The following is a 7,827-nucleotide window of genomic DNA, read 5'->3' as shown; positions in this document are numbered from 1 at the left end:
AATTAATCATATTTTTATTATTAAAATTTTCATCATCTAACAACTAATAAATATTTTATATATTAAATCTTAAACCCTAAGATTTTGTTTGGATGGAAAGATGGAAATAGAAAAGAAAGAAATAGAAAGGAAAGGAAAGAAAAGAAAAGAAAGAATTTAAGTGTATTTTTATTTTCTTTTGAGTTGTTTGGATGAAAGAAAAATAAAAAAAAGAAAAAAAAAAGAATAATTTCCTTTGTTTGGTTAGAAAGAAGATTAGAGAGAAAGAAGAATAAATTAGTAGTAAATGATATTTTTGTCCTTGTATTATAAAAAATGTATTTTATATATATGAATTTATTATTTAATTTAAAATAATTAAAATAAAATAAAATAAAATATAATATATTAATACAATTAATAATTTAAAGATAAATTATGAATCATAGTTTTTTTTATGTTACAATAAGTTTGAATCATACGAAAAATACTACTTCATGCAACTTAAGACAAAATATAATGCATTGTTTAAATTATAAAAAAAAATAACAACTTTAGTCCGATCCATGCAAAGTATGATGGATTGCTAATACAAATTCTATTGAATTCTCTTCGTACACATAAAAAAAATCTAAAACATGTGCTTGCTCTTTTAGTAGTATATATATTTTGACGAATTTAAAGTTTCATATATTTTATAGTTAATTCTTATAAATTTGTTATCTTCAACAAGAAAAATTATATGTTTTAAATTTCAAGGACAATACTAATCTACCATCCAGTTAATATATCAACAACACAAATTTATCAACACCAAATAATTTGCATACCACCTTTAAAATTCCCAAATACCACCCTCATTATACTCAATCACATAAATTTTTGTAGCTCTCAAGGGTCTATTAATCAAAGAGCAACTACAACAACACTAATATTATAATATGCAATTTTTGATGCATTAAATATATATTTCAGTCAATATTCAAGATATATAGCTATATATTCAAAATGCATAAGCATATACCAACTGTAAGCCTCTTTTAAGACTCTAATGAGTATATTAATTACAAAATATAGAGATTTTATTAAGATTATACAACGTTAGATCCTAAAATCATAAACATACATAAAATATATTTTATCATTACTGATTGCGTTCCTCTTAAATTGCACCAGCTTCCTTCATTAAGTCATATAATGCACCGTGGCGATCTTTAAAGGGAACACCAAAAAATTCTCGTTTTGCTCTTTCATCTCTACATAGAAAACAATAGCAACTCCAAAAGATCTCTTTGACAACACCCAATTTCTTTAACTCGTTATACACATCATTTTCAGAGTAAACTCGAGCCCTGCTTTGTTCTAGGAATGTAATTCCTCTCTCAACGGCTTGAGCTTGGATCTTGGCAACTTAAATTTATTCTTCAGCTATCAGAACTTGTCTTTCAGCTAACATAACTTGTTTTGCAGCTATTTCAGCTTGCCTTTAACTTGTTTCCTAGCAATATCAAGTGATTTATCATAGTAATTATTCCCATCCTTCAACATATCTGTCAATCCTTGAATACCTTTACTCATTCGTTCCATATCAACTTCAAATAAACCACTCATTGGTGCTTTACGCTTAGAAACTTTGACATGTGTTCTATCAATAACTCCAATACAGTCCTACATATATAACTTAATTAAAAAGAAAAAAAATTTATTCTGTATACTAATTATGATTGTCTACTTCAATGTAAAACTAATCATATCTTAAAATATGGATAAAATCTATTGCTATGAAGAATCTCTGAGGGAATGGTTGTTCCGGAAGGTTGCTAAAGAAACTCTTCTTCAAGTGAGATTACAGCTCTTAGAACAGCATAAAAATTACGGCTGATTGTCTCTCTAGACCAGTGGAAAAAAATGAAACGGTTCTATTTTTAACATTATGAGCTATAATGTATAAGAATCTAGCTACTTGCTACTCAACTGTGACATGTATAGTATCTTTCACATGACCGGTTGTCCTTAATTTTGCATATAACTCTAGAAAGGCACGTTAATCCATTCGTAAAATATCACGACACCTATTAGTTTCGCGCAACTGTTGTAACAAAGTGGCTCGAATCTCTTCTCTCCCAATAATGTTATCTTTTATGGGTTTCTCAACTTTCTTGGCCATCACTTTCAGTAAATATAATATGTGGACAGTATAACACAGCATGGTTATTGTATAAAGTTGCTTATCCCTCTTCCAACTTTCGTTGAGAACAGTTAATAAATGTCTTTGACTCTCAACAGTATATATAAGTCCCAAATTACCTATGGGAACAACTAATCTATGCTCTTGATTTTTAACTGTAATAGGATTGCATATTTGAAATAACGGAAAATCATCAAAGAAAATGTTTTTCATGTCGTGCTTACAATTAAAATTATACACTAAAATAACTTCGAATCTTCATCATCAACTTATATTACATGCCCAAACTACAAAAACAATCAAACCATGTTTAAAGCAAACAGTGAATAAAAAGCAATTTTTTTTATACTTAATGAATTTTAAATTTAGATACTGCAATACCAAAACTTAACATTAACAACAATAGAATAAACAATGTGCATATGCAAAAGATTAAATACCCATATCTAAAATAGATAAAATTCTAGCATTTTATTTGTAACCAACACAATTTAAAAAGTTCTGAATTTTTTAGTATCATAACTTTTGATTTCTTAGTTATGATAGAACAAAACAAAATAAGGCACTTAAATCACAAGGTTGGTAGTTCAATGCAAAAAAGAAAGAATAAACTAAAAAGATAGAGACAATAATGCTATATCACTACAAATTAAAGATAGAAAAATTTCAAGAACTACCACAAATTTCATACTGCAGAAGTAGTTTCACATATGAAGGAAAAAAAAAAAAGAAAAATGATAACTTTTTCACAGCAGAGATCGTAGAACCCTAACCTGTTTGTGTAAGGTTAGACTGAGAATGATTGGAGTACAATATTGATAGTAACAGCAAGATTGAAGAAAAAATACACTCTGATTTTGTGGTGGAAATAGAACTTGAATACTTTTATGTGATACTCTACTTCGTCATATTATGCAGAAAAACTCCTCTATTTTTTGTTTTTTTTTTTTACGAAAGGGCAAATGTGAGATAATGCTCTTGGTTTCATTTTTCTCTCAGTTTTTCATCCATAGTTGGGAAGAAAAATTTTGGATGGGACCCACTCTCAATTTTACACTATTTTAGTTTTCCATTAAAATTTTCATTCCAAACAAACAAGGAAAAATAAACGTTTTTTCTCTCACTTCCTTCCTTTTATTTTCTTTCCATTGATTTTCAGTCCAAACAAATAACGCCTAAATTTGAATCCAACCAAAATTATTTTTAATATGAAAAAGTTTGTTGTATTATATTCATTTATGGAGTGTTATGCAGGATTGTAGACCTGCAACAACATCTCTGAGCCAAAACATAAACAATGTATTACAGGGAAGAATATATGAAAATCAACACGTGACATGTTCTAGATAACACATAAGTTATATGTTGCTTTTGGTAGGTGCAATTTTTTTAGGAAAGAAGAACGAAAATCAACACACAGGTCGCGTATTTCTTTCAATGGGTGTAGTTTTTTCAAAGATTCTCTACCTTTTTAGATATTTTGACCGGTGTAAAAATTGTTTTTTCAACATATAGTCGTATGTTGACCGGTCTCCATGCAAAAAATAAACGCGTGCCTGGAGAACAACAACATGCAAGGGGTTTAAGTGTTTAAAATGGGATGGGGTGAGGCATCAAGTAACATTCATCCAAGAGTGAGAGATTGAGAAGGAAAGATAGCAAAGTTCATCTGAGAGAGATTGAGAGTGAAAAAGTAATTTGCTGAAAGGGAGAGTATTACACGTAAAAAAAAAGTATAAACGTGTATTTAGCAAAAATAGTATGTGATTATACGTCAATTGCAGAATATGGATGAACATAGATTAGATAATATTTATAGATCTGCAATATTTATCTACATACGATCCGCAGATTACGGATATTATCCGATCCACCATCTAATACGATTGGATCACGGATATCATATTTGAATCTGCAGATCCGATCCTTAAATCCGCAACACATAATAAATATTTTTTCTAATCCTATATTTATATTTTGTATAATTTTTTAATATAAATTTTTTTAATTTTTTTCTGCTTTAAATTAATTAGAAATAATTTTTAAAAATTTTTTATTTTGCAGATATGTAAATATATCCGATATCCGATCTGATTTGCACATTATGGATCAGATTCGAACATAAAAAGTGTGTATATTGTATCTAATCTAATCCAACAAGGTGTGGATCAGATCGAGATTTTGGCCATATCCAATCTGCTCCATGTGCAATCCTGCGGCAGAACATATTATCAATTATTTGGGATATCCTAATCATGTAAGTTTATTATTTTTACTTATTTAGACCTTATTATTTAGTTAATATTATTTTTAGTATTACCATTATATTATCATAATATGCTGTTAGTTTAATTAATTACTAATTAGTATTTTTTAATCTTTCGATATTTTCTTAAAGTAATAAAAATTATGTATTTCATTTTCTGAAAGTAAAAAAAATATTTCGGATTTTTTATTTCTTTTGAAAAACTTGTATTATAATATTGTATATTTTAGCTTAAATAGTTGTATTTAGCAATATCTGTAACACCCTAACTTTTAGCACGTCATGATCGTACCAAAAGCAAGGCGTTACTGACATGTTTTTCTTATTTACTATTTAATATTGAGCCTTTAGTTTGATACCGCGTTTCGATTTTTAAGAAAATGCCGGAAAATATTGTTTCTTATTAATCAAAATCATTCATCAAAGAACACACAGGTAATAGTAATCACTTAATTTGTGTTCATATCCTGCGTCGAGCTATCCGACCTGGGATGATTTGAGATAAAGCGACCAACCTCTTCAGGTCAGATTATCCGACCTCTTCTCAAAGAGCTCGGCCAAATCGACAGAAGAGCCCAATTAAGGGCCCAAACAGAGGAGCACGACCCGAATCCTAAGGCGGCCTAAGCCTATAGAGATGAAGGCGGTTCCGTTGAAAAATACGCTGACCTCAACTCAAAGATAAAGATAAGATAAGATAAGATAACTAACTTATCTTATCAAAAAGGTCACATCTCACCATTATAAATACACTGGAGCACCCAGGTATAACTCATACTCTGATTCTACATAACACCTGTTTAATACCCATGCTAACTTAAGCATCGGAGTCTCTTGCAGGTACCCCCCACCTTTCGGTGACAGAGGATCAGCAGCACGTCGAAGTCCAAACAAGTCGGACGTACCAGCTCCGGCCTCCATTCACCAGCCGGACACATCGGTTCCGACCATCACTGAAGATCTCGTCCGAGATCGACCTACAGTTTCAGGTAACCCTCGGAACATTGGCGCCGTTGCCGGGGAACCTGGAAGTCATCCCAACACCATGGTAGATAACCATGACAACGATCACGATTCAGATCTAGAAAACAGAACGCCGCACAAAAACGCGGACACCCCACTAAAAGACACCCCGGAATCCAACGGAGACAAAAATCCAGCAAACCCAGGGGCAATAGAAGTACTTCAAGATTGCTTGAAGCAGCTTAAAAAAGAAACCCAACAACAACGAGAAATCGGGAAGGATCTACAAAGAGAGATACGACGACGTCGAGAATTGGAAGAAAAATTACAGCAATTGGAAGCCGATCTCAAATCGAAGGCCCCTCGGATCACTCCTGAGGAAAGCTCACGTAAAGAACAGGATCCATTCACCAGAGAGATCATGAAAACAAAAATCCCAAAGGACTTCAAACTCCCAGATATAACTTTATATGATGGCACCACAGATCCCAACCACCATCTCAGCAATTTCAGAAGCAGAATGTACCTTACCGACGCCTTAGACGCCGTTCGCTGCAAAATTTTCCCAACAACTCTCACAAAGACAGTAATCCGATGGTTCGACAACTTACCTCCAAAGTCCATCCCAAACTTCGACGACCTGGCCAAAAAGTTCCTGGCCAGATTCTCCATCCAGAAAGATAAAGCCAAGCATGCCCTCAGTCTACTGGGGATCAAGCAAGGAGATTGGGAGAGCCTCCGCAACTACATGGAAAGATTCAACAAAACATGCATGGACATACAAAGCTTACCAACAGAGGCCGCCATCATGGGACTCATCAATGGCCTACGAGAGGGGCCATTTAGCCAATCTATATCAAAGAAGTACCCTACCTCATTAGACGAAGTACAGGAGCGAGCAGAAAAATACATCAACATGGAAGAAAACGCTCGATTAGGAGAAACCTCAAAATCTGGGAACCCTTACCGAGATAAAGACAAAAAGAAAGAAGACCGACAAGGGGAGAAAATTAAAAAATACCATAATTATACTCCCCTCAGAGCATCCCTAGTCGAAATATACAAAGAGGTCTGCCATACAGAAAAGATTCCCCCCAGCACGGCCCCTCAAAGGAAAAAGAGGAGGAGGAAATCGGAAGGAATATTGTGAATATCATCGGGTCAGAGGACACGCCACCAACGAATGCTTCGACTTGAAAAATATCATAGAAAAATTGGTGAGGGAAGGAAAATTAGATCGATTCCTGGCCACCCGAGATGATGATCAAAGAAAAAGACGAAGGGATGAAGATACCGAACGAGCAGAACAATCACCTCGGACACCAGAAAGACACGTCCACATGATACATGGCGGATTTGCAGCAGGAGGGATCTCCAAATCTTCTCGCAAAAGGTATCTCAAAGAAGTATGTCATGTCGAAGGAGAGGAGGAAGCACTCAACATCCCAGCGATAACATTCACTAAGGAGGACGCGTCCGGGATCATCACAGGACACGACGATCCCATGGTCATCACCATCATATTGGCAAACGCCAACCTACACCGCACCTTAATAGACCAGGGGAGTTCTGCCGACATATTATTCAAGACAGCCTTTGATAAACTCGGCTTAGAAGAAAAAGAACTTAAGGCATATCCAAACAGTCTGTTCGGGTTAGGAGATACCCCGGTTCGACCACTAGGATATATATCACTACATACAACCTTCGGAAAAGGAGACCAATCCAGGACCCTCAAAATAGAATACATCGTAGTCAATGTAAGTTCAGCTTACAATGCTCTCATAGGTCGGACAACACTCAACCAACTCGGCGCAATAGTCTCGACCCCACACCTATGTATGAAGTTCCCAACGCCAAAAGGGATAGCCACGATAAAAGCTGACCAAAAGATGGCATGTCGCTGTTATAACAAAAGCCTAAACCTCAGAGGCAAAGGAGAAGAGTTCCACGCAATCGAGTTGGGCGGAGTTCAACGACGAGAAGATCTTCGCCCCCAACCAGAAGGTGAGATAGAAAAAATTCAGATCCGGGACACCTCGGAAAAAACAACTAATATCGGCACAATCCTCAAAGGAGGATTAAAAGAATTGCTAATACAATTCTTACGAGATAATGTCGATCTCTTCGCATGGAAAGCTGCGGACATGCCAGGCATAGACCCTAAGCTAATGTGCCACAAGTTGGCGGTCTATCTAGGATCTCGACCGGTGCAGCAGAGACGAAGAAAGCTTGGGCTAGAGTGATCCCAGGCTGTGGAAGAGCAAGTACAAGCACTGTTGGAAGCCAGATTTATAAGAGAAGTCAAGTACCCACTATGGCTAGCCAACGTCGTCTTGGTGAAAAATTCGAATGGGAAGTGGCGAATGTGCACCGATTACACCGATCTCAACAAAGCTTGTCCAAAAGACCCATACCCACTTCCAAGCAT

The sequence above is a fragment of the Arachis ipaensis genome, chromosome B04 (genome assembly GCF_000816755.2).
Source record: "Arachis ipaensis cultivar K30076 chromosome B04, Araip1.1, whole genome shotgun sequence".
NCBI lineage: Eukaryota > Viridiplantae > Streptophyta > Magnoliopsida > Fabales > Fabaceae > Arachis > Arachis ipaensis.
The sequence above is the reverse complement of the archived record's forward strand: the minus strand, read 5'-3'. Positions refer to the sequence as shown.